At 48.8% G+C, this 27,860-nt stretch overlaps 1 protein-coding gene across 1 annotated transcript in view; it reads left to right on the forward strand.

The window, feature by feature from the left end:
- Positions 1-1,273: 1,273 nt before the first annotated feature.
- FCSK (fucose kinase) overlaps positions 1,274-27,860 on the forward strand; it is a 1,017,185-nt gene continuing 990,598 nt past the window's right edge. The window contains exon 1 of the mRNA XM_086945277.1: positions 1,274-1,324. The gene's annotated coding sequence lies outside the window, so the exon portion shown is untranslated. The remainder of the gene's footprint in view (positions 1,325-27,860) is intronic.

Raw genomic sequence — 27,860 nt, forward strand, 5'->3', positions numbered from 1 at the left:
GTTCCGGGAAACCGCGACGGCACCCCGTTAGTCCTTCGGGCGGTTGGGGGGCCTGAACCGATCGGGGGTGTGCCACACCGCTCCGCACTGACAGGGGGGGCGGGAGTATAACAAAGCTGCACCGTCAGAGCATCGACTCGCCGTGCAAGATGGCTCCTTAGGCATGCGGGACAGCGAGGGGTTGCCTGCTTTGGATCGCCCGTAAGATGACCCACCATAAAAGTCATACCTGTGTTGTATGAAATAAACCTGCTGCAGTTCTTTCCCACAAATATGCCTCCTGAGTTTCTTTGGGTGGGAATTGTAATGGTGTATTGTACAAGCGGGCGGGAGCAATGGCGGTGTTGGCACTATACTCATTTTATCATCCTTAGAAAAATGGCAAAAAGTTCTGCATGTAATCCCGAGGTAACACGTAGCTATCCTGCCAGTTCAGATGGGGCATACACCGGCTGGAAAAATATGCTTATCCCAGCAAGAATTCCCACTTATGCCTTACTGATTTCAAGCATATTTTTCCAGCCGGTGTATGCCCCATCTGAACTGGCAGGATAGCAACGTGTTACCTCGGGATTACATGCAGAACTCTGCAGAAAGCGCTGGATTCGACTCTCTGCTAGGTTTGCCTAGGAAATAAACGTGTAATTTGCTAGATGCACGCAGAGCTCTGCAGCAGGCACATTATGCAAGAGCGTGGTGACAAGTGGCATGTACAAATATAAGTAAACCTGTCTGCTAACGCATCTGTTTGTTAATAAAACACGTGGCGCGTTTCACTTCATGTTCGGTGCTTAAACTCTGTATGTTGCTTGAAGCAAAGATGGCAATCTTACAAAACGGATCCAATAAGTACTTATAACCTAATCAGTTACCACGTACTCCCTAAGGTTACGACTTTTGCCACCTTACACTTAAGTTAACCAATCATCCAGCAGAAAAAATCAGACTTGGTCCTCTTAACTTTGTAAACAAAGCCAAGCAAGAGGAAGTGATGACATACAGGCAGATGACGTTCTCCGATTGGCTATTTTCTGTAGTACTTGGATCATATCGGGCGACAGGTATTTCGGGGATTGTAGTTTTACCATGATGTCAGGTCATGATTTAATCCACTCCAAGCCCCTCATGAGGGACAAGTGCGTGTGATGCGGGGCTGGTCGCTGCGGAGGATTGATCCCAACCTTTAAAGCAGCATTATGTTATGTACAATTGTGCACGCACAGCCAGGCTTGGGCAGTCGGACTACGAGTCCCAGCGTGCACTGCACGACCAGAGGGAGGAGGACTGACCCGGAGCAGAGGGAGCCGCCTCAGACCCCGCACTGGTGAGTGTTGGGGGTGGCGGGGAGAGGGCTGCGTTGCAAAGACTTTATAAGTGCTGACCTTGGTGCTCAGTTTTAGGAGGCGACTAGAGTGTTTATGAAGGGAAAGCGACTCCCAGGACTGGTTTCCGATTATCCTTCCGGATACCTCCTGGGGGAAAGCAGCCACATAACAAATGTAGAATTCATGCAACATTGGAATGGACGCGGAAACGATAGAATGAGAGTCTGTCATGAGAGTGACAGGAAGAACCATTCGCCGTATGGCCCTTTTTTCTCACGAACATACACCCCTCCCCCACCCTCCCCAGTCTCGGAGTTCATACTTGCAGCCCTCCGAATAATATAGCACACTGATCTATTTACCGGCATCAAGGAGCTGCATGCAGACTGTGAGTTTTGGGTTTAGAATAGATCCATATTGTTTTTCCTCAATCTATTATTATTTTAATATTGCAAGGATTGGCCCCTCTGTGAATTAATAATGTCTTGTTATAGCAGACGAACTTTACCACTAGGTTACGTTTTATAGCCTGACTGACTTTGTGTTTCACCTGACAGTTTACTCTTACCATATAAAGTCTACAAATGTGGACAATATGTCATTCCTATTCCTTATAGCCCTCATTGGCTTTAAGTAACGATTGCTGTAAATGTGATTTACTCTTTATTGTGTCTTTGTGTGTGATTTATAAGCGCTTTGACAGCCTACGCTGGAATGAGTAGGGCTAAAAAAGAACTACATAGAAATATATTAGTAGGTGACATTTAAATCATTAATAGTGTGATTACATATAAATTCAGATAAATCTTGCATTGCATGCACATCTCTTACATTGGGGGTTGAACAAAGTCTAAAACCTGTCTCCGAGTCATAGTTTCTCCAGAGTACTTGTGAAGGGATAAACTGTGTCTCATTGTTGTCTTTCACTGCATTGGCGTCCAGGTGTTAGGCTCCAAGGATGATACTTCAACAAAAGGGCTGATGAACTTTTTATTCAGGCCTTTGTTTGTGCCAGGCTGGAAGTGAGAATAAGAAAGCCCCCTCTCTACCTGCAGGTTGCTGCACTGAACAGAATGCAAATAGCGTGTGAGCGCTGCTCAACTGTGTACCTATGTTGGAAAAGGACATCAGGACAAATTCTGCATATTTCCCTGTCGGCTGGATCCCAGATCTGGCGACAAATAGCTGCCAGAACAAGGACCCGGGGCGATCCCACTACTGTCCAGCCATGGGCATCCGCAGAAATTTTTCCAGGGAGGGGCTGACCTGGCAAACAAAGGGGCGTGGCTAATGTTAATCAATAGGGGCGGGGCTAAAATGGCAGACAATCAGAATCGGTGATGCTCAGACTAAACTGAGTAAAAAAAAGTGGTGAATTCTGTATTTGAAACTGGGCAACAATTAGAGCACACTTATGAACCCTAATATTACCCCCCTGGCCCCTTAAAACTGATACATTCCCTGATGCCTAAAATTAGCCCCCTGGCAACCCATACCTGCCCTGACCCCTAAAATTGTCCCCCTGGCACCCCAAAACCCATACCCGCCCTGAACCCTAAAATGTCCCCTCTTGCAACCCAAAACTCATACCCACCCTGAACCCCAAAATTACCCCTGGCACCCCAAAACCCATATCCACCCTGAACCCTAACATTTCCCCTGGCACCCCAAAAGCCATACCCGCCCTGAACCCTAAAATTACACCTGGCATCCCAAAACTCATACCCACCTTGGACCCTAAAATTATCACTGCCCCCCAAAACCCATACCCACCCTGAACTCTAAAATTACCCCACTGGCATCCCAAAAGCTGAACGCTACGGGGCAGATTTACAAGCCAACTGGCATGGGTGCAAATTCAGGACAGCAAGTGTAAAAATTCAGGACAAAGGGTCAAACATCGGGACAAAAATGCAGGTCAGTGGGTCAAAATTCAGGACAAAAGGTAAGGTTTACAGACATATACTATTGCGCAGCCTTCTCTGATGTAAGTAAGTAAATGGACAACCACTAAAGTACAAGTGAAAATAAGTTTATATTAGGTTGAGACAATCGTGCACTTCATGGTTTGTCAGTATACGCGCAGCTTTAAGCAAATGTGCAGGTCTTTTTGTGGTAACAAAACCGCCCCCACCTTTCCAGCTCCCAGAAAAAACACCTGATGCCCGGTCCGGCCAGTCTGGCCTTGCTACTACCCTCCAATGGCCCCCCTTCATCTTCACACAGACCCTCTCTCATCTGTATTTAATTCCTTCTATAGTGCTACTCATCCCAAGTATGTGGGGCAGAGTTTTGGAGTGCGTTAAAACACACACATATTATAAAGAGACAATCACTCGTATTAATGGGAAAGTCAATGTATAGGAAATGTTGCTTAAGATAATGGGGCTTACAATGTGTAATCATACTTTCATCCATCATTCAGTCTTTCACCATTCATTCTGTTCTTCCATCTGTGTGCCCAACAATGTCCATATTCATCCATTTACAAACCTATCCATCACGTTGTTTCCTTCCATCCATCATTTCACTTATCTATCCCTCAATCCACCCTTTCACTCATCCATCAATCTACCCTTTCACCCTATCATCCATACACTCATCCATCCACTCTTCCACCCATCCATCCACTCTTCCACCCATCCATCCATTAACTCACCCATTCACCCGTTCAGTCATCCATTTACCCATCCCCCTTCCTCTTTCAATTCCCCTTTCACTTAGCCATCCATCCTTCCTTCCAGCCAGCCACCCACCCACCCATCCAGCTACTCATCCACTCATGAATCCATCCATTGAACCTATCATTCATCCATCATTTCACTCATCCATCCACTCTTTCACTCCTTCACTCATTGATCCATCGTTTTGTCCATCTACCCGCCCTTTCACTCACTCATCCAGCCTTACATCCACCCTTTCACTCATCCGTCCATCCATTCACCCTTTCACTTATGAATTCATCAATCCATCCTTTCACTTATCAATTCATTAATCCATCAATCATTTCACTCATCCATCCACCCATTCACTCGCCCATCATCCACCCTTTCACTCATCCATCAATCCATCATTTATAATCTTCAATCCTGCCATCCATCCACCCATCCCTTCACTTACTTACTCACTCACATTTTCACATTAATTATGAGACCTATCAAGAACTCCACCCTTGCTGTAGTTCCTAAAGCAAGGGGTGGGTTGGAGTAGGGTTCAGTATGCCCCTGCACATAGGCAATCTGAAAAAGTGGAAGGCATGAGTCATGCATGATGCACAGTGCTTTGACGTGGGCGACTGACATGGTGTTGTTTCCAGAGCGTTAAGTGGGATGAAAAAATTAGGGGAGGTCTCTCCCAAAGGGTGTTTAATGTAATAAAATGTGTGGCTTAAAACACATAATCTAAAAATATGTGCTTCATAAAATGTGCCGCCCGACTGGCATTTTTGTTGCTTCTTTCATTGCATCCAGATATATAATACAACAAGTAACGTTTCACTTGGAACAAGTAACATTACACCTACAACAAGCCAAACTATTGCTTTGTCTATGGTTGGTAGTTGCATAAAAAAAGCAGCAACCATGGCTACACCATGGCTCCTATAATCCTTTCCTTTCAACTTCTTTCACCGCCTTCCCTTGCCTAACTGGATTCTCACCTAGCAGCAGCATGGGCGATTTTGCACTTCCATTTGACAGAATGCCCTGCCGAGGACTGAGACTGTAGGAGGCCACCACATGCTGTGCCAGCCCAGACTGACCCATTATCATTCTGTATGTGGCAATCAGCCCACACAGAATGATAATGGGCGGGGTGGGGCTGCTCTTCTTCACAGGGGAGTGCGAGGTGGCCCCATCAGGGAACTTAGGCCTTTTGCAGGGAACAGCTCGCTTCCCTGCAATGCCTAAAATTAAGGCGGATGGTTGGATGATGTCCTGCCTGAGGCAAGCCGGACGTGCAGGTACTCCAAGACTAAGTCTTTCATTAACAAGCATTGGCAAAGTCCATTGTTCTCGGCAATCCAAGAGCTATTAGAGCTGTCAATGTCTTTTAGCCATGTTGAATAGCAGCATTGTTGCCATTCAACATGGCTGAAAGTTATGGAAAAAAGTGCTATGACGCAGCTAGCTCTGGCTGCCTCATAGCGCTACTCTTTAACTTGAGAGTACGTCTCACAGACAGTGCATGCACTTTCTAGCCGAGACCTATCATATGAGAAGAAGGAAGTGGCCACAGGAGAGCTGACCAGCAGGAAGCAAGCATCTGAGAGTGGCTTTGAAGCCATTCAATGGTAAGTGAATGGCAACCTCCAAGCCCACTGACAGTAAATATGTCTTGAAGAGACAGCGCATGTGCTGTCTGGCTGAGACTTAAAAATGATGCCCGGCTTTCCAGTACAAATGCAAAAACAACAGTTGATGGACAGAATGCAGAACAATGTCATACATTCTCCCCAGTACAGAGATCTGGGCCTAGATCCATCGTTTTTTTGCACTCCACACCACCCCAGTTCAGATATGGCCATATGCAAATCACAAAACACACTATCTAATGGAGGGTCTGAGGGCAGGTTTAACGACTCGAGACTGGACACATGCCCCTATACAACTTATAACAACAAAGAGTGTCCAGGAGTCGCCGCTCAATGTTTATACTCTAGACCCCTCAACCAGTGACTATATAAAGTAGACTGTGTGTACTCAGATGTGAAAAACATTTAACTACTCATATATACGGCATGCAACATGGGTAGGAATTTTTCCCATCAGTTGCCGATCTGTACCACCATTATTACATCATGTGGGTTCTCCTTACCCAGGAGTTAGTATACAAGATCAATCACACTTTAACAGGTGTGAAGAGTGGGGAGACCGATGTAAAATGTTTGTGTGATGGTATCAAAATATGGTGTTTTTTTAAATAAAAGGTTATACATCTGAGGGAAAGCAGTGCAGTGAGTGTATAGTGATGAGTGAATAAAATTGGGTGAAACTGAGTAGAAAAGTGATTTATTAGTATCTCTCAGACCCCAAGATTAAAAAACAAGTAAAAGGTAGATTTGACAGAATATCTACCAGCAGAAGGTCAACATGTTTCTGCATACCATCGGAAGATTTTCCTTATGCATTCGTCAGGACCTAGATGGTGCTACTGCTTACAAATTAATAAGTGAAGTTTAAAAGGGAAAAATTTCACCTGAAAAGCAGGTGTAGAATCTCCACCACAGTCTACAAAAGTCACATAGGAGACAAAGAAAAGAGAAAAACATTACAGATATTAGAGAATGCACTAAATACATCGTGCTATTCTAGTGGTCACGTATTAACATTTAGACAGACGTGATAACACTCACCCAAAACTTGTGGGGATGGCGCCTCACCTCACCTGGCAGCAGCTCAGGTAGAATAGGAGCACCGCTCTGTTTAGCAAAACATAATCACAGGGACACTCAACCAATTCCGTTAAAAACAAGGCAAAAGAACTATCATTCATGTCTCCGATAACATGAGAGACAGCTTGTGAGTTTTCAAAATGTCATCGGTATCGTACCGGAGTAGTCATATAAGTATAGACTTCTACCACTGTTAGGCTAGGTGCTCGTGGCGAACAGGGTTGTCTAACCGGATTACGTAACCACACTCTTACCTCTCCGTCGGTGTCTCCAAGCGTCCCTCTGGGCTGTTCTGGGGAGGCACCGAGAACAGAACAGCCCAGAGGGACGCTTGGAGACACCGACGGAGAGGTAAGAGTGTGGTTACGTAATCCGGTTAGACAACCCTGTTCGCTACGAGCACCTAGCCTAACAGTGGTAGAAGTCTATACTTATATGACTACTCCGGTACGATACCGATGACATTTTGAAAACTCACAAGCTGTCTCTCATGTTATCGGAGACATGAATTATAGTTCTTTTGCCTTGTTTTTAACGGAATTGGTTGAGTGTCCCTGTGATTATGTTTTGCTAAACAGAGCGGTGCTCCTATTCTACCTGAGCTGCTGCCAGGTGAGGTGAGGCGCCATCCCCACAAGTTTTGGGTGAGTGTTATCACGTCTGTCTAAATGTTAATACGTGACCACTAGAATAGCACGATGTATTTAGTGCATTCTCTAATATCTGTAATGTTTTTCTCTTTTCTTTGTCTCCTATGTGACTTTTGTAGACTGTGGTGGAGATTCTACACCTGCTTTTCAGGTGAAATTTTTCCCTTTTAAACTTCACTTATTAATTTGTAAGCAGTAGCACCATCTAGGTCCTGACGAATGCATAAGGAAAATCTTCCGATGGTATGCAGAAACATGTTGACCTCCTGCTGGTAGATATTCTGTCAAATCTACCTTTCACTTGTTTTTTAATCTTGGGGTCTGAGAGATACTAATAAATCACTTTTCTACTCAGTTTCACCCAATTTTATTCACTCATCACTATACACTCACTGCACTGCTTTCCCTCAGATGTATAACCTTTTATTTAAAAAAACACCATATTTTGATACCATCACACAAACATTTTACATCGGTCTCCCCACTCTTCACACCTGTTAAAGTGTGATTGATCTTGTATACTAACTCCTGGGTAAGGAGAACCCACATGATGTAATAATGGTGGTACAGATCGGCAACTGATGGGAAAAATTCCTACCCATGTTGCATGCCGTATATATGAGTAGTTAAATGTTTTTCACATCTGAGTACACACAGTCTACTTTATATAGTCACTGGTTGAGGGGTCTAGAGTATAAACATTGAGCGGCGACTCCTGGACACTCTTTGTTGTTATAAGTCATATGCAAATCAGCCTTGACCCTGTGCCTCATGGGAACAGTCCAACCCGAACTGCCAAGCCATGTCTTTCCTGGACCGGAATCAAGCATCCTAGTCAAGTACTTTCAGGGTGTTATATGGCCACGTCTGAACTGGGGTTGCAGAGTGGGCTAAAGAACGGGGATGGATTACACCCATATCTGTTGACTGGGTGTGAGTGTTTGATTGGTTCAGATGCTCCGTCCATCACCACCCCCTTTTATACCGCTTTGTTCGCCATAAGTTGGCAGGGTATGCTCAGACTTGAGTCTCTTGCTCACTTTGCCACTGGATTCAAGCAAGCCTGGCTGAAGACGCTGTAATTCCAGAAAACGGTCCTAGGAAGCTTGTTTCCGGTCCAGGGAAGGCATGGCTTGGCAGTTCGGGCTTGACTGTTCCCATGAGGCACAGGGTCAGACTGATTTGCATATGGCCATGTCTGAACTGGGGTGGCAGAGTGGGCTAAAGAACGGTGATGGTTTAAACCCAGATCTGTTGACTGGGTGTGAGTGTTTGATTGGTTCAGATGCTCAATCTATCACCACCCTCTTTTGTACAGCTTTCCAGTACAGACAGTTGATCTGCTTTATTAGATAAGCGCATAGTTAACAAAGCTAGTAAATTGGACACAGATCATGTTTTAATTGAGGAATGAGAGCACGGTTGAAGTACATTAAATAAAAGTATGAGAATTGTGATGCATGTAGAGGAGGTGGGGTCAGTGAGAGTGGGGGCGTTGTTAAAGGTTTTGCTAAAAAAAAAAAATTCTGCATGTTTTTTTGGTGCTTCACTGTCAGGTAGCCACATATAAAATAACGTGCAGCTTAAATGAAAAATAAATGAAAAAAATGTGTTATTCAGTGGGAAATGCACTGTAGTACATTATGAAACCTCTATTAGTTAATGCACTGAAGAGGTCTGTGTGCAACCAGAGAGTCACAGAATGAAATCTTGGTTGGTGCAGTGAGTACTAGTGATTTGTGTATTTTAAGTGCTGCGAGGTCACAGACTGTGACAGAAAGCACTGTGAATATCTAAGTCACTATTTTAAACTTGCATTACACACATTACAAGATATACTGCAACAAAATGTGCAAATGATTTAAGATAAAATGTTGCATCCAAAATATAGATTTCAGTAATACCCAGATTGTCCATAATGCAATCTATATACATAACTGTCCCTTTAACACCTCCAGGTGCAGTAAGCGCTATATAAATACAAATACAATTAAAAGCACACACTTCCCAACTCAGTTGTTAACTCTTTGCACTACCACTCAAAAATAATAAATCTTTGTCATCACAAAGCTTCAAGTGATTCGATCAATTAAAGCCAGTACCGTCTACTAAGCATCCTATACATTTGCAGATTACCTTTGCATTTGCAGCATAACTCGGTGCGCACATTTGCATTTCTTTCAGGCCATCAGGCAACCTGGCAGGAAGGCTTGTTTAGCTGTCTTCCCAGCTTCGGTTTCACATCACAGGGGACTCACTGAATGACACTACAACTGAAGCATTTAAAGTATCAAAATTATTCCATCCCACACACTTAGACCTCTGGATCAGGAGAGATTAGAATCTTACTCCTGCGTGAGGCACTGTGGCAGTAAACTGTAATTGTAACTGCTGCAAGCTGACTGGGCATCACACTCACCACGTGTGAAGTCAGTAAATTCTCCGGGAAATGGGTGTGTGTTCCACAGAGCCATCTAAATTATACCGTGCTGAAGATGTCTTGGAACAGAAAAGGACAAGCAGTGCACTGCAAATCCTGTCAAACGGTCAGAAGAAATAAGCAGAAATTTGCAGCAAGTAACTAGAGGCAACAGGGGGACATATGTAAGAAGGGCCAGACTGGCCATAGCGGGCACCGGGCGTTTTCTCGGTGAGCGGGAAGGGCGAGGGCTTGTTTTAGACCGGTGGGGGGCATTTGTGGTACTGGGGCCAGTTTTACAGCAGTGCTGCAATATTGACCCCTGTACCAAAAGCAGCAGCATTGTTTCCCACCAGCACCCCTACTTAATTGCCAGGGCTAGTCTGACTTGCCAGTTCGGCCCTGTATGTAAGCAGTAGACATATGTAATTAGCAAACATATGTTATGTTATGTTATGTTATCCGGATTTATTACGCGCGCAGATGCCCCAGCAAAGGGGCGTCCTGGCGCGAGAACAGAACCAAGGGGACCGGACAAAAGGAGAAAACACAACACAACAACAACGGAGCTAAGGTGCCAAGGGGAAAAGGAAGGTTTTTACCGCCTTCCTAAAAGCGAGAAGCCCCTCGATGGCCCGGATATGGACAGGCAAGGAATTCCATAACTTGGCAGCAAGGACTTGCAACAAACAGTCACACAGTGCATTATTCGATGTAACTAGAGCAAGAGGGCATAGGCCGCAAGCAGGCTAAACAGCAAGTAAAAAAATGCAAACACATATGACAAGTGAGCGCATGGAACAAGTGAAAAATGTAATGTGTCTAGTGGTTGCATGGTAGACACACTTTTCATAGAGCTGCCAGTTGGGTAAGCATTTAAAGCTGTCAGACTTGAATCCCTGAACCATATTCATACCAGCACGCTTAGTTCCCTCTTGTTCAGAGTGCTAGTACATGGGGCCACAAAGCTAGTATTGCGTCCCAACTATGATCACTGAAGAGATCGCAAGAGAGTAATGGAATAAAACAGAAAATAAAAATGATAGGAACACGCTTCTTTTGTCATGTTTAGCCCACACTTTTTGCCTGGTGTATGATGTGATATCGAATTGAAAGTGCACTGAGTCCCTGCTAACCAGGGCGCCTATTAGGATGGTGGACGGGCCTGCGTCCGTCCGCCACCCCTGAGGTGGAGGGACCGTCCGCAGGGGCAGCGGCGGTCCCTTCAGTGGAATTAGGATGTGACCCCCACCCTGGCGGTCACATCCCGAATATTTAACATTGCGGCGGGTGGCTTCCACCGGCCCAGAGGATGCGGAATCACCGCAATCCTAATCGAGCCCCAGGTTCCCAGTGCCAGATCTCTTTCCTAAAACTGTACCACGATTATCACAACTTGAGTAACCCCATTAAGTCCCTAGTAAATGGTACCCCTGGTACCTAAGGCATAGGTACTGAAGGGTCAACAATGCCTGCAGTACAAATTGTGCCACCCCAGAGACCCCTCACCAAGACCATCCAAGTTGCCATTGGAGGCTGTGTGTCTTAGGGCAGAGGAAAGCGAAGAGTCAACATGGCATGCTGTGCCATGCGCTGCATGAGGTATTAGTAAGTCACCCCTACTGCAGGTCTTATATCCTTTAAGCAGGATGCACTATATCCCATGTGTGAATCTATTTGTATGAGCAGATTTAACCCTGCAATATCTGAGCCATTCTTTGATGGTGTAAGTGCATAGGGAAGCCATTGAGAGTGCATGGGCTGGATACTTGTCATTACGAGTTTTCAAGCTCCATGATACGTTCACTGTACCCTAAAATGTTTGGTACCAAACATCTCATCTTAATAAATTCTCACTGATGCCAGTGTTTGGATTTATTAATAAATGCACACAGTAGACCTTCTTAGAGGTTCCCTTGAAAACCTACCAAGCACTGGTGTGGGCACTGACTAGTCTTAGCCAGCCTGCTACCGCCTGATATGTTTCTAACCTCATGCGATGAGAGCCAACACTCTCAGAGGCCAGGAACAAAGTCTGCTCTGGGCTGAGGTGCTTCCAGGCCAGGATGGCAAACCAAGGCAGGAAAGTTCAAAGGCGATGCCACCTTTAAAATATGACCCAGGCATCTCAAGATAATGGGAGATGAACCCCCCCCTTTCCTGTTCCACATTTGGGGGGAGGACAGGTGGGAAAATTAGTTAAATTAGGAGGTGGGTCCCTATTTAGCCAGCACCACCCCTAAGGTGGGGCAGGTGATGTAGAGCCCACTTTTCATTTCCCTCCATCTTGGTTTGAGAGAGAATTAGCCAATTAGGGTCAGGGGAGTGCCCCTTCCCACAGGAAGTGGTCACTTAGCGGGTGTAGACAGACTAAAGCTAGATAGCCCATTGGCTACTACCTGTGATCTACTCTAACACCCCTAAATGTAGAACTTAGGTGCCATCCCAGGACCCTGAACTTAGATTCAACGGACACAGAGAGGATAAGGAGAAAGAAGACCTGCTGACCTAAAGACTGAATCCCTGCTGCAGAAAATTGGCGCCAAACCCTGCCGGCTACCTTAAGGACTCAACAATGCTGGTGTGCTGCCTCATCCTGCAACTGTGAAGCCTCCAAGAACCCCGGAGCTCCTTCAACCTTCTGCCAATTACCAAAGATTTCCCTTGGAGTGGAGGTACGGGGCCGGACTGGGAATTCAAACCGGCCCGGGCGAGCTGTTTTCTATGGCCTGTTTCGGCCGATTTTGTTACAGGGGGCCGATATTGCCGGCCCCGGTACAAAAACGGCCCCCTAGGGGCCCAAAACCGGCCCTCACCCTGGCGGCCCACTGGAGAAATGCCCAGTGCCCGCTACAGCCAGTCCAGTCCAGCCCTGCCTGCAGCTGGCTGGCCTAGGCACTGACGAACCAGCTGTGCTCCCATGGCCCTGAAGCCTTTGTGACCTGCTCCCTCAAGTGGGACCCAGCGGTCTTTCCTTTAAGTCCCCTTGTGCAGTGTGTTTTCAAGTGGTCCCCTTCTTCGTAGCGCACTAGCTCCCCACGATTTTAGCACCCTGCTCCCAGCCAAATCCAGGACACTCCTGAGAATCCTCTGGCGGAACAAAGGGCCTGGCCTTGCTACTTACCTAAATCCCAATGGTGAACTTTGAAATCCAACTGATTTTCTATTTTCTCCCATTGACTTCAATAGTGCGTAATTGCGCACACAAGTGGTTTATTTTGCGAACTTGAAAAATGCATGTCTTCAAAACAACTTCATGTAGAATGAAATTCTTGGTCTGAAAAATTACATGTAAATCTGTGTTATTTTTGTAAACTGGTCACAGATTTATTCTTTGATTGTGTGTGTCATTTATTGCCTCCACAAGTACAACAAATGGTTAGGACTACCCTCCGATAAGCCTAAATGCTTACCCACGCTACCACATATAGAGCATTAGTATTATCTTCCTGGACTCTCTACCCAGTGTACTTCATTATAGCAACTATATAGAAAGCCAACTTCCTACAAAAAAACAGATGCAATTTTATTACATGATAAAGTGGATTGTCAGGGCGAGGAGAGGTCAGGCTGTACCCAAGGCTACAAGGGGAGGAAGACTGGGGTCTTGTTTAATGGTGTAAGATCGATTTCCTGGAAGATAAAGTAGTGTGTTCAGTTGTGAGGGCCATCTGGCTGGGTTGGGATGGGGCGGGTGGGAGGGAGGGAGAAAAAGGCTACAAGAGACGGAGTGAGTGTAGATCCATATATTTTAAACATTGGCCGCTGCATGCACTGAAGCTTCACAGATATATTAAAGTAATCAGTTTAACAAACGAAACTCGTGTCATCTGTTTTTTTCCTTGATGTTTTCCTTCTGAAGAAGAAGATTCAAATATATCTCACCTGAAAAGAAACCGTCAACTGGTGTCTACCTTGTCTTCATTACTGCTGTTGCATTGTGTTTCTTGATTAAGACACTCTCTTACATATATCTCAACGTGTGCACAGGACTTTTGTTACATTTACTGAGTGGGCCCTTGCCACTGCCATCAGGGGTTATTGGGGTTTCCTCTGGCCTAGTAGCACCATATTCTCCTTTGTTGTATATCGCTATAATTCACTGCTATCAGGTAGTGCGCCATTCTTCATGCATACTCAAAACCGTACAAAGAACCCTCAAAAGAAAAAAAGTTAATGGAAAAGATGTGTCAGAGAAGGGCTTCCTGTGAGCTCACAGCATGCGTGTAACAAGGCTCCCGTGTACTTACCAGCCTGCCGCGTTTATGTGGCACAGCGGACTACAGCAAAGCATTTCATTTGTCCACTGTAGCATCCTTCAATATGCATCTGCACCCTTTTGCTGCATGATAATGTGCTGTGAAGTGTTAATCAAAAGAAAGGAACTTTAAATAATTATGGCGCCCTCTGAAACCAGTGTCTGACATTATTATTATTTATTGAATTTATAAGGCGCAACAGCTACCCAAAAGGGGTTTCCCGCTACGAGGCAGATCAGAGACTGTGTAAAAGCTTACAGGATTATTGGTTAAAAAGCCAAGTCTTCAATGATTTTTTAAATTGGGCATACACCGTTTCGTTCCGAATAGCTGTGGGAAGGGCATTCCAAAGTGAGGAACCAAGATATGCAAACGATCTACCACCCATCCGGGATAGTCTGATTCTGGGCACAGAGAACTTCCCTTGAGTGGATGAGCGAAGACATCGGGGAGGGCCATAGGGGCAGACCAGAGACTGCAGGTACTGAAGGGAAGCCCCTGTTTTAATTTTGAACATGTAGCTCAGGGATTTGAATTTTATTCGGTTCTCCACCCTGAGCCAATGCAGGTCCCGTAGGTAGCCAGAGACAGAGGCGGCCCTAGGAACCTGGCAAAGTATTCTTGCGGCAGAGTTCTGAACTATCTGCAGGCTACGAGTCACCTCCTTGTTGGATCCTAGGTAGAGAACATTACCGTAGTCTTGCAGTGATTAAAGCCTGGACTACTGTTGTCTAGGTGGGCTCAGGTAGCATCCAAATGATCTTTTTTAGCCACTTCAAGATGGTAAAACATGTGGCTGACACCTTGACAGCTTGATGATGCATAGTTAGTGAGTCATCTGTGATGACGCCCAAGTTACAGATTTGGCAGGAGGGTAAAGGAAGTGCACCCATCTCACTGGGCCAATGTTGTGGCCCCAGAGATCTTTATATGTACCAAGTATCAAGAACTCGGTTTTCTCTCCGTTGAGCTTGAGATAGTTTAACTGCATCCATGATGCAATTTTACTCAAGCCCAGCTGGATGGGGGACGACCCAGCTGCACTCTCCATAGAGAGAGAGAAGATAATCTGGAAGTCGTCCGCATAAGAAAACGGGGACAACCCAGCCTCTTCCGCAACATCGGCTAGAGGTCTGACGTATAAGTTGAAAAGTAAAGGGCTAAGAATGGAGCCCTGAGGTACTCCATAGGATGATGAATGGATATCAGAGCTGGCTGTTGGGGAAAAGACTTGGAAAGTGCGATTGGCAAGAAAAAAAATGAGCCAGTTTAAAGCTGAGCCACAGATGCCTAATGATCTTAAGGTTTGTGCTAACACAGTGTCAGACACCGTGTCAGACACCGTGTCAAATGCTGCGCTTAAGTCCAGCACAATAAGGGCCACTGTTTCTCCAGCACCCAGATGACGATGCAATCTTTCCGTTACCCCCAATAGACTAGTTTCAGTTGAAAAAACAGCTCTAAAGCACGATTGAGAGGGATGAAGGAACCATTGGGTTTCAACAAAATTAGAGAGCTGAGCGTTGCTATGTTTCTCCAAGATTCTTGAAAAGGCCAGTAGCAAAGAAATGGGCTGATAGTTGGAGGGTAAGTCAGGGTCCGTGTTGGCCTTTTTGAGAAGAGAGAGCACCATGGCATACTTGCAATCTGGTGGAACTATGGCTTCCTGTACGGAGGCATTCAAAAGGTCTATAATGACAAGCAGAGATGGCGGCTCAAGCTGCTGGAGCATTGAGATAGGCAAAGGGTCCCTGGATGATCCTGATTTGATACTGTCTAAAAGTCCTTTAAAGGAAGCTACCTTTAATAATGGCCATGTATCCAGATTGTTAGGAGGTGCGCAAAGCGCCTTCTCTTGATCAGAACGGATATTGTACATTGAGGATGGTGCAGATACTCATTGGAGGGATTTAGTAAGTTGCAGTGAAGGCGGGTAATATATTCTCAACTTTCTGGACAAAATAAGTAGCCAGGTCTTCACATTGCCGTTTATTAAGTGAGGTGAGCCTAGATTGGGATTTAGATCCAGTGAGCTCCTTAACCATACAAAAAAGTGTTTTAGAACAGTTCAGAGCATCGGAGATGGTAGTTGATACATATTCAGCTCGGGCTGACCTGCAGAGATTATGGTACGCTTTTTTTTGCCTTTTTATAAATAGTTTTGGAATCGGAAGCATAGTTCCTTCTCCACCTTCGTTCCATTGCCTTACATTTGGCCTTCGCTGTTTTCAGCGTTCAGTAAACCAGGGCGCTGGAGGACGATGATTATTAACCCTTTTTTGGGAAAGAGGGAGACAGGTATCAATGGCATTGAGAAGCCATTTGGGCACAGAAACCGAGAGCGTATTCACCATTTGTTTAGAGATGGGCACATGAGAACACAAAATATTGTTTAAAGCAGTTGTGTCTAGTTATTGTTCTTAAGGTGGGGATACTGGGTAAAGTGTTATCTGGGGGTTCCAGACAGAACTTAGTAATAAAATGGTCAGACCAGCATAGAGGGAGTGCTGGGGAACAGTAAATGCTAGATTGACTGGAGAAAATAGGATCCAGTAGGTGGCCCGCCTCATGCGTGGGGCAAAATTATGTAACTTAATGTTTAATGCTGCCAAATCAGAGATTAGGATAGTGCTAATTTTACATGTTGGATCATCCAGGTGTAAGTTAAAATCACGCAACAAAGCGAAGATGACGGTGGACTAAAATTTCTGCACCTCTGTACCGGTTTTCTCTGCTGTGTTTTCCCGCGCAACAAACCCAGACACCAACCGTCCCGTGGTGCCACTGTGCTCCAGATCCTTGACAAGTAATTAATGGTGTGCGATGGAAGAAATAGAATGTCCAGAAATTGGCCGTAGAATTTTCAATGTTCTTTATTGATCAACTTTGGTTCAGAAAAGGAAAAAGATTCAGCCAACCCGTTTCGTTCTCAACGAGAACTTCGTCAGGGCTTCTCAGGGAAGTATCCCCTCCGAAGGAAAGATAACGTCTGATTGTATGCGTCATAAAATTATATAAACCATAGACTGGATAGGCACTGTGCATCCGTTGGGGATTCTATAACTTGGAATAATGAAAATCATAAGGTATTCACGGTTCAACAAATAACAATAGCCACTAGAATTCTTAATGTAAAGAAACTCGTATGTCAGTCAAGGTCCCACGTTCAATGTAACAACATCCAATAAAAAAGAACACAGTCCCAGGAGGTGGCGTCCAGATGAACTCCTACGCAATGTGAACATACGATGAATCTGTGTGCAAAATTAGCAGGCAAATACCGTAATAGAGGCTCCCAGCAATAACTCAGGAGTCAGATGGGAATTAACCCAAGGCCAAAATAGGGGCCTGAATAATCATGAAAAAAAGGTTATCTTGGGATCAGGTCGCTTCAGTAGTGCCTACTAGAAGATCTGTAGGACCGAGGTTCCATATCTAAATGCCGGCATTTGGATACTGAGCGATACAAAAGGGGATGATGGACGGAGCGTTTGAGCAAATCAAACACTCACCCCCAGTCAACTGATCTGGGTTTAATCCATCACCATTCTTTAGCCCACTCAGCCACCCCAGTTCAGACATGGCCATATGCAAATCAGTCTGACCCTGTGCCTCATGGAAACAGTCCAGCCCAAACTTTTGTATTGCTTTGTTCGCCTTAAGTTGGCAGGGTATGCTCTGACGTGAGTCCCTTGCTCACTTGGTCACTGGATTCAAGATAGCCTGGCTGATGAGGATTATGAATCCGAAACCGGTCCGAGGATGATTGTTCCCGGTCCAGGGAAGACATGGCTTGGCAGTTCGGGCAGGACTGTTCGCATGGGGCACAGGGTCAGACTGATTTGCATATAGCCATGTCTGAACTGGGGTGGCAGAGTGGGCTAAAGAACGGTGATGGATTAAACCTAGATCTTTTGACTGGGTGTGAGTGTTTGATTGATTCAGATGCTCCGTCCATAACCACCCCCTTTTGTACCGGCATTTGGATACTGACTGCTGAGTTAGTGCTGGGAGCCTCTATTACGGTACTTGCCTGCGAATTTAGCATACATATTCATCGTATGTTCACATTGCGTAGGATTTCATCTGGACGCCACCTCCTGGGACTGTGTTCTTTTTTAATTTCAACAGAGAATTTTATTTGACAATAATAGCTGCGGTGGACCAGGGTGGACCAGGGTCGGAACATACAGGCACATAAGTAGAGCGACCTAATGTCCCAAAACTAAGTTTAAAAAAAAGGAATAAGCGAATGGTTAGAACAACAAAAAACACAAGTTTATAAGCACTGCCCAAATATGCTTCACAGAACTTACAGGCGTCCGCTGCGCGTCCGTGGCATCTGCACCGAAATAGTCCCCACCTGCCGCCTTGCGTATGACGTAGCAGGGAATGTGCCGTGCTGTACATGTCCGCCCTCCACGCAAACAGCAATAGCTGCGGTGGACAGGAGCAGAGCGTACAACCACGTATGATCTCTGTCTTTGAATGCTCAGCAAATGTGATGAGACAAAGAGATGATTTACAGCCCTGTTTACTGAAACAGTGCTTGGAGCTAGCAAAAACAACGAAGAAAAAAAAAGCTCCTAAAATGGTCATTAAATGGGAGGTGTGGATGGATAGTAGTAATTGGTCTCTGCTCTAGGGAAAGTTTAAACACAGGAAGGGGTATGAAGCATAAAAGCTATCGACAAATGGTTTGAAGAACATGGGAGTGACGATGAAGCAAACAAATGGGAAGCATATGGCTGGCTGAAGCCCGCAAAATAAATACAACATGTCTCTTCGAGACAGCGCATGCTATGTCTAGAGCCAAGACCAAAAAACAGACCCCTATCTACATTGTATATACTGAACAGCAAAGGTGCAATTATGAACCTCTGTTTGCAGCCTGTTTTTATGGACTATATTGGAGAGTTGAGCCCATGCATTACTTAATCCTGATCCAACTGTCTCAGTACAGGGTCATTGTAGCCAACAAAAGCAGTGGCAATTTTCCCATTTGTTCAGTTTGGAGCACAGCAATCTCATATTGACTCAGTCAAATATTGTTTTATAGTCCAGGAAGCAGGCCATAATTTAACCAGCTTCATGGTCAGTTGCTCAGTAATTAGTAACAGTATGGCCAAGGTGTTGTCCATTTTCATAGTGCCACAATCTAGCTGTATCTGTGCTGTGGCAAATATAAAAACAGTCAATTAATCAAAAAGAGACTAGCTAAGAATGGGGTTGGCATGATATTTATATTATAAGGATCATGGTGACTCAGTTTAGTTTTGTCAATTGGTGGTGGCACCTGCTGGGTGTCTTTAGAAAGCCCTCACCCACCAACCTAGTTGGTGGCATGCTTCATCATCGGGCCCACCCAGTGACACCTAGCGTGTCCCGGGTGTGGTACGACGCCTGATTACAGCGGAGCAGGTATGTCACTGTGTGTGCGGTGAAGGGTGATAAGTTTGTGAGTTTAAAATGGCTTGGCGGGGGTCCCAGTACCCAGAGGGTAAAGACGCTTTATTATCTGGGCCTCCGTCAGCGGTTAAAAATAAGGCTGTGGGACGTTAGAGGCGAGTTACGACCTCCCATGTCCTTTAGAGTGTCAACATGTTTCAGCCAGTGCCTTATCAATATGCTGGCTTTCTTCAGGACTGATAAAAGGGTGTGTGTAATTAAAACTAGTGGGTGTGTAGTGCAGGCTATGTGTCTACACGCCCTAAAGTGTATCTAACTGTGAGAGGAGGGATTCCCTTCTCAAGATCACCTGTACATATAACATAAAAGGACAAGGACAAAACATACAGAGGAGAAAGAGTCACTAGGAGATATTGATCATAGGTTATGACAGCCGGCTTAATAGCGGTGGGGTGCAGGCTATAAGCGGCTCAAGTGTAATGGTACTGGTGGTACCATTATGGTGAAAGATCGCACTAGAACTTCGTTAGTGAAGTGGTTTAAAAAAACGATATTTACAACAGTGGTGAGAGAGGTGCCATTTCAGGATATGAGGGTTGCACAGGCCAGTACGAAGCTCCTCGGGGTGTGGTAAGGCCAGGGTGATCCTGGAAGAATCGTAGCTTCGTACTGGCCTGTGCAACCCTCGCCCTCAAAGAAAATTATTTTGAGTACGACGGCACCTTTTACCTGCAAACAAACGGAACATCCACGGGCAGTGTTTTCGCGCCGAGTGTGGCTGGATTATATGTACATCACTTTGAAAGCACCAATATCGCTGTGGAATCCAACCCGTTCAGACATCATATCCTGAAATGGCACAGGTATATTGATGATATACTGGTCATCTGGCAGGGCTCACAGCACGAGCTGGATAGCTTTTTAAACTGGCTTAACAGCAGAGACCCATATTTGAACTTCACTAGCACAGCCAGCAACCACCAACTCCCTTTCCTAGACCTGGAAATAACAGCTAAGGATGGAACCCTCGTCACCACCACTTATTACAAACCCACAGCGAGGAACTCATTGCTTCACTACACCAGTTTCCACCCTCGCCCTCTCAAAGAAAACTTACCATTTGGCCAGTTTCTCCGTATTAGAAGAAACTGCACGAATGTGAGTGATTACAAATCACAATCAGCAGACCTAGCCACTAAACTAGGAAACCGCGGTTACCCAAAGGCCATTATTAAGAAAACACAGAAAAGGGCCAGAAACCAAAACCGTGAAGCTCTGCTTGAAGACATCACCAAAGAAGATGAGGAACAACCAACTACCTGTGTCACCACTTACAATACTGCCTCCAATGAGGTTGCAAAAATCATCAAGAAACATTGGAGAATCATCAATTCAGGACAGAGGAATTGGGAACTACCCAGGTTTGCTTACAAGAGGTGCCACAACCTACGAGACCAACTAGTCAGCACCCGACCGAAACCACCACCAAAACCACCAGAGAACACAATACTCAATGCATGGGGCCTGCCCAGGGTAACAGAACACTACCCCTGCAACGACTGCAGTGTGTGCCATCTCACATCTCACACCAAAACTTTGAACCTCGAACCCAACAAAATCTGGTCCCAAAGGAGCCATACCAATTGTAACTCACGGAATGTGATTTACTTACTTACATGCATGTGTGGCCTCAGATATGTGGGGATGACTACACGCAAAGTCAGAACCAGGATAACCGAGCATCGTAGCACCATGCGATGCAAGAAGAACATCAGTAAGTTGACTAACCATTTCATCACCCACTACCACACACCCAATGACTTTACCTGGACAGTCATTGAGCAAATCCCTGAAAGCCCCATCAATAACGACAAGAAACTACTTAGCAAAGAGCAGAGATGGATATACCGTCTCTCTACTGCTACACATGGTCTGAACGATGCCATCCCCTGGAACTCTTTGACCAACCTGTGATCCCAGGGCTCAACTACCTGTTCCCTGTTAATTGAGTAACCCCCTGAGCCTTTTTTCTCTAAATATTGGGTCGCCTTGCCCATAAGGTTTATCATGAACTGTGTCCCCAAGGTACTATCAGCCTTCACGATAATGTCCCCCCTTTATACCATTGACCTGGGTAGAGGGTAACTTTTGCCCTTTAGCGCAATTACCCCACCAGCACCACGTGCGCTTTACCCCAAGGGCTCATGCACAGGAGCCAGCGCGTGTATAAACAACTGAAGCGCCAATCACTCATGCCCAGGAACATAGCACGTGTAAAAACAACAGATGCGCTAATCGCCAGCGCATGCCGATAGGATCCCATAGGCAGCACTCCAACTACACGCACGCGCGGCAGACCTAATCCACCGCGCATGCGCCCGATGAGCCAACCGCACCGCGCATGTGCGGACATCGCCCACTACACCGCGCACCAACGCGAAGCAACCGGCACACACCTGAGCGCGATCATGACTCGACAACTCGAGTCTTTCCACCATTCCTTCCATCCTCCAGGTGCCCTCGCTCAACCAATCAGCCTCAGTATATAAACCGGCAGCCCAGGCCATTACTTACCGGTTCTGCGAAGGAGGCACAACAGGTCCAAAGCCGGCGCTGGCCAGAAATCCTGTGAGTATGCTGAACTACCATCTCTACTATGGGTAAGCGCCACCATTCTTTTCTCCCTACAGGTCTCCTAACCCCAGTGGTCCTACCTTTGTCTTCCACATAGGACCAACCCCTTGCCACTTCAATAACCTTGAAGAGAAAACAACTTAAAACTAGCGTGGGGGCGTGGCTTGGCGGGCGAAGATGGCGGTCGCAGCCTTGTAGAGCTCCCGCCGGCCCGGACTTAATTCGATCATTTATCCTGACCCCCGAGCCCACTGTCGGTGCCCAGTGATTGCTTTCGATCTAGTGAAGTCTCCTGTCTATTTTGGTGTGTTGATCCTGCAATTCCTCCCTTCCTGTGATCGAAGGGAGGCGGCGGCGGAGTGCGGCCTGGTGGCCGGCCGGAGACCGGGGTCCTCGAGTTTCGCGACGCCTGGTGGCAGCTGCGACCTGGCGGGTGCGGGTGGCATCCGCTACGCCGCCCTTGGCTCATCTCTTTGACCGCGATCGCCTGGGGATCGGGACGGTGCCAGCAGCTCCTACCCATCGGCTCACCCCCTGAACGACCAACGAGCGGTGGCGGTGAGGCGTGGCCCCGCGACAGTCTGGAGACAGGGTTCCTTGTGCCCCGAGGCGGCCGGGGATGGACTAGTGGCCGGTAGGGGCATCCGATCCGCCTCTCCTGGCTCGGCCCGCTGGATACGGCTGCCCACAGACTGCGGACCCGCAGATTCTTCCTGTTATACCCTGGACGGCTGCTTGTGGGGACGAGTGTGGGTGCGGCCTGTCCTGCCGGGGTGACGCCGGGACCTCGATTTTCGCGACATCCGGTCACGGCGGCCGGCCCGCATCCCTCCCTGGGGCCTCATCTGGGCCGCCCCGCTCAGGATTTGTGACAGTGCCCGAAGGTTCGAGGGTGGTGTCCGCCCTGCCCAGCGCTTGCCATGACCAGGGACAGAGGAGGTGGCCCGCCTAAACATGGCCCCATCGATAAATTCACCGGGCCGAGTGGTGGCGCCGGGGCGGCCGGTGGCAGCGGCGGCCCCGGGCCGGACAATGCAGCTATCCTGGCGGCCATCACCCAATCCCGAGACATGCTCGATGCCAAGATTGGAGCGGTTGGGGCGGATGTCACGCTCCTGCGCCAGGACCTTCGCAACGCGGTGGAGCGGATTGCTGGGGCCGAGGCCCGTATCACGGAGACTGTGGCGGACATTAGTGGCCTGAAGAAGCGACTAGCGGAGGTGGAGAGCGTCCAAAAGACACTGGCGGCCCGCGTGGAAGATGCGGAAGGGCGCGCGCGGCGCAACAACCTCCGCTTCATTGGCTTTCCAGAGCGGTGCGAGAAGGACAACATGGAGCGGTTCCTAACCGGGTGGCTGGAGAGCTGGCTCCCCGAAGGGGCACTGTCTCCGTGCTTCGTGATTGAGAGGGCCCACAGGGCTCTGACCCAGCGGCCACCGGAGGGTGAGCGCCCACGGCCAGTTATCGCTCGCCTGCTGAACTATCATGACCGGGATGTTATCCTGCGGGAGGCGAGGAACAAGGGCTCCCTCACCTTCGAGAATCATACCATCATGATTTTCCCGGACTACACGAAGATGGTGCAGCAGCAGAGGCAATCCTTCATGGACGCAAAGGCTAAGCTTCGGGGCCTCAAGCTCCAATACTCGCTCCTGTATCCGGCTCGCCTGCGAGTAATATATCAGTCTCGGACCCATTTCTTCAATTCGCCGGAGGAGGTGTTCCGCTGGACCGATGAGGCGGTGCGACTCCGGCCCCATGCCCAGCCGGGGCTGGACCCGGGCAGGTCTCAGGGATCGTCGCCGGAGAGGACGGATCGCCCGAACAAGAAGGGCCGCCATCGGAGGTCTCGCTCCAAGAAAAGATCGGCTTCCGCCTGTGCATCGCAATCGGGTGGTGCCAGGGACTCGGAACACTCCGATGCGGGCAGCTGAACATTGCTGGGCCTACACGCACTTTGTATGCTGCATACTGAATTGCTCTGCTTTGGCTGGTGAGACTGTTTCATTTTGTCCTTGATGTGCCAGCCGGTTCCCATGTGAAGACTTCAGTTATTGTCATGGGGACGCAGTGGGGCTCGGAGGGTACCATATGTGGGCCTCAGACCCTCACGGATGTGAGTGTTGTTGGGGGGGTGGTGTGTGTGTGTCATTGTGGGGTTGTGGGGATCCATTGGTATGGCGGGCCCTGGGTCCTCTGTTTTGGGCCCGGGTCTCTCCATGCCGCGACAGATACTTCAATGTTTTCTGAGGTATTGGGGTGGTGGGTGTGGGGCGTGGGGAGGTGTTCTGGTGTTGCACTTGTTGGGGGGGTTCTGGGTTGGGAAGGGGGCGCTGAGTTTGCGGGCTGGGGGGTGGGTCCACACATGTCAGAGGCTGTGATTCTTGTCGATTTGCGGGTTGCACATGGGTGGGAGGGAGGGCCAGATCTTGGACTGTATATTGACAATGGCTGATGCTGCGCTTGTGTCTCCTTCAAAGACCCTGCGGGTGGTGACATGGAATGTGCGGGGTATCCTGGATAAGATCAAGCGGGGGGCTGTGCTGCGGTGGGGGAAGAGGGAGATGGTGGATGTACTCCTGCTTCAGGAAACTCACATGCTGGGCTCCAAGGCCCTTAGCCTCCAGAGGTTCGGTTATCACCAGGTCTATCATGCTGGCTTTACGAGGGGATCACGGGGGGTGGCCATATTGATACATCGTAGGGTGGCCTATGTTCATGAGCAGCAATGGATTGACCCTCAGGGCAGGTTTGTCTTTGTTAAGGGCCTACTGGGTTCCGAGCCGGTGGTCTTTGGAAGTGTCTACGCCCCTCCCCCCCTGCAATGGGCACTGTCTGAGCGGCTGTTTGCGTTATGGGACGAAATCCCCGAGGTCCTGACTGTGGTGGGGGGTGATTGAATGAAGTCATGGATGTGGGCCTGGACCGCCTGAGGCGAGCGCGTGTGGTGTCTGACCCCCCCCCGCGGCTGTCCCCACCCGGTTGTGTGCGACTGTGCGTAGTCTGGGCTGGATCGATGTGTGGCGGCATTTTCATCACGCAGTGCAGGCCTTCACGTATGTATCGGCGGTGCATGGGTCATTCTCGAGACTCGATTATCTGTTTGTACCGGGTGCCTGTCTGAACCGTGTCAGGGACGCCACGATACTCCCCAGGGGCCTCTCGGATCATTCCCCTGTCCTAGCCACCGTGACCCTCCCCTCTAAACGACAACCCTTTCGCTGGCGTATGTCCGCCTGGCAGTTGCAGCGGCCGGAGTATGTGGCGCATTTACGCGAAGAGATCGATCACTTCTGGCGCGAGAACTTGGTGGGGGGTGTCGATGCCATTGTTGTGTGGGAGGCGCTGAAGCCCACGATCCGGGGCATTGACATAGCTTGGTGTGCAGCCGCTCGGCGGGAGCGTCGGGAGGCCATTGTGACTGCCGCGGCCCGCGTGGAGGAGCTGGAGCAGCGTGGTCGACTCGGGGGTGACGAGGGCGTCGTGCGACAGCTCCTGCAGGCCCAGCAGACATATTCCTCGGTCCTATACGAGGAGGCCCGGCAGGCGTGGCTCGCCACGCGCAGCAGGGTGTATCAGTGGGGCGATAAGTCCTGCACCATGCTACATAGGCTTTGCCAGGCGACTTTCCAGCCCCTTGAGCTACCCGGCCTTACGGCGGAGGATGGCTCGGTTATGACCGACCCGGATCGGTTGGCGGCTAGCTTTGCCCGCTACTACGAGGCACAATACGCTCCTCGTGACCCGTTGGTGGAGGGCGAGATTGCCTCATACTTGGATGACCTACTCCCGCAGGCAGTCCCGGAGGAGACTAGAACGGCCTTGGAGGCCCCGCTTACGTCCGAGGAACTTGGGGAGGCCCTTGGCCAATTGAATACTGGGAAGGCGCCCGGCCCGAGCGGTTATCCTGCCGAATTTTATAAAAAGTTCCATGTCCAGCTGGGACCCCACTTTCGCAACGCCCTGGAGGCAGCGCGGTCTAGAGGCGAGCTGCCACCTGACTGGCGTCATGCTGAGATTGTGGTCTTTTTGAAGCCTGGCAGGGCGCCGGACCGACACGACTCTTACAGGCCAATCTCCCTCCTCAACATCGAGGCCAAGATCTTGGCGAAAGCCCTGGCGAACCGCCTTCTGCCCCACATCGCCGACCTGGTCCACCCTGACCAGGCCGGGTTCATGCCGCACAGGGCCACACGGCATAATATCCGGCGGGCGCAGGCAGCGATCGACGCCATGGGTGCTAGGGATGAACAGGCCGCACTCCTCCTCGCGGACATGGACCGGGCCTTTGACTCGGTGAGTTGGGCGTATTTGTTCACCTTGTTGGCCCGCCTCAATCTAGGGCCTGTCTTCTTGTCCTATATCCGTCTCCTATATACCAATGTTACGGCGTCGGTCCGTGTAGCCGGTGCGGTCTCAGGGCGCTTCCAAATCGGCCGTGGTACTCGGCAGGGCTGCCCGCTGTCCCCCTATCTGTTTGCCCTGGCCATGGAGCCCCTGGCGTCGCGGATACGAATGGATGCCCATCTGCGTGGCTTTGTCTGGAACGATACCCTAACGGATAGGATTGCACTCTACGCAGACGACGTCCTCCTGTTCCTTACCGACCTGCGGCGCTCGGGCCCTCGGGTTTTGGAGATCATGCGGGGGTTTGGCGAAGTCTCAGGGCTCCACCTTAACCTGTCTAAACCGACCCTGTGGGTTTTACGTGGCGGAGTGGTTGCCGACCCTTGGGCCGCCGACCTGCGCGTGGCGACGGACGGCCTGAAATATTTGGGTGTCTTCCTCTCGACTTCGCGAGCCGTGGCCTGGACACGCAGTGTCTTGCCGGTGTGGGAACGGGTCCAGGCTGATGTCAAAACATGGTCCAGAATGCCCCTTACAATCTTTGGGAGGTCGGCCATCTTTAAGATGGTGGCGCTGCCGAGACTGTTGTACCAACTCCAACATTTCCCGCACCCTATTGGCATGGAGTGGTTCCGTCAGGTGAACTCTGTGCTGAGCCGCTTCCTGTGGGATGGCGGTGCAGCCAGGGTGGCCCTGAGGACGTGCTTTCTGTCCACTTACTGTGGTGGTTTGGCCACATCCGACCTCCTCTCCTACTACCAGGCGTCCCATCTTCTTGTCCTCAATGAATGGTGGTACGGGGACAGGAGTGACCCGGCCTATGCCCTGGAGAGACATCTCATGGGTGACCGTACGCTCCACACCATTCTTTACTCGGCCCGTATACGCCGTGGGTTGCCGTCGGTAACAAAAGTGGTCATTGCAGTGTGGCGGCAGTCTTTGCGCCGCATGGGTTGGTGGGGCAAATTAACGGCTGAAACGCCGCTGTGGCACAACGGTTTGCTCCCAGAACTGGCGGCCCTGGCCGGGTTCGAGGGTTGGGAGGCTATTGGAATTACACAACTGGGCCAGGTCGTGTCAGGCGCCACCCTCAAGTCCTTTGAGGAACTCCGAGTGGAGTTCCAGATGCCTCAGTCCCAGTTCTTCCGTTACCTACAGCTGAGGCATGCCCTCGCCCCGAGCATTGCCGGCCTCGACTCCCTGCCGGAGTTCAGCCCGATTGAGGCGAAAGTGTTTATGGGAGACTTGGGAGACAAGAAGGTCTCTAGGATTTATCAGTCCCTTGTTACTCACTGCTCGTCCACTCTCAGCTCCCTTCGGGAAGCGTGGGAGGTAGACGTGGGCGCCTTGGATGAGGACGATTGGAGGGAGGCGCTGGAGTCCCCGCGCGGCACCGCTATCGCGGTTCGGCTCCGCCTGATACAA

This window comes from Lissotriton vulgaris, chromosome 12 (genome assembly GCF_964263255.1).
Source record: "Lissotriton vulgaris chromosome 12, aLisVul1.2, whole genome shotgun sequence".
Classification (NCBI taxonomy): domain Eukaryota; kingdom Metazoa; phylum Chordata; class Amphibia; order Caudata; family Salamandridae; genus Lissotriton; species Lissotriton vulgaris.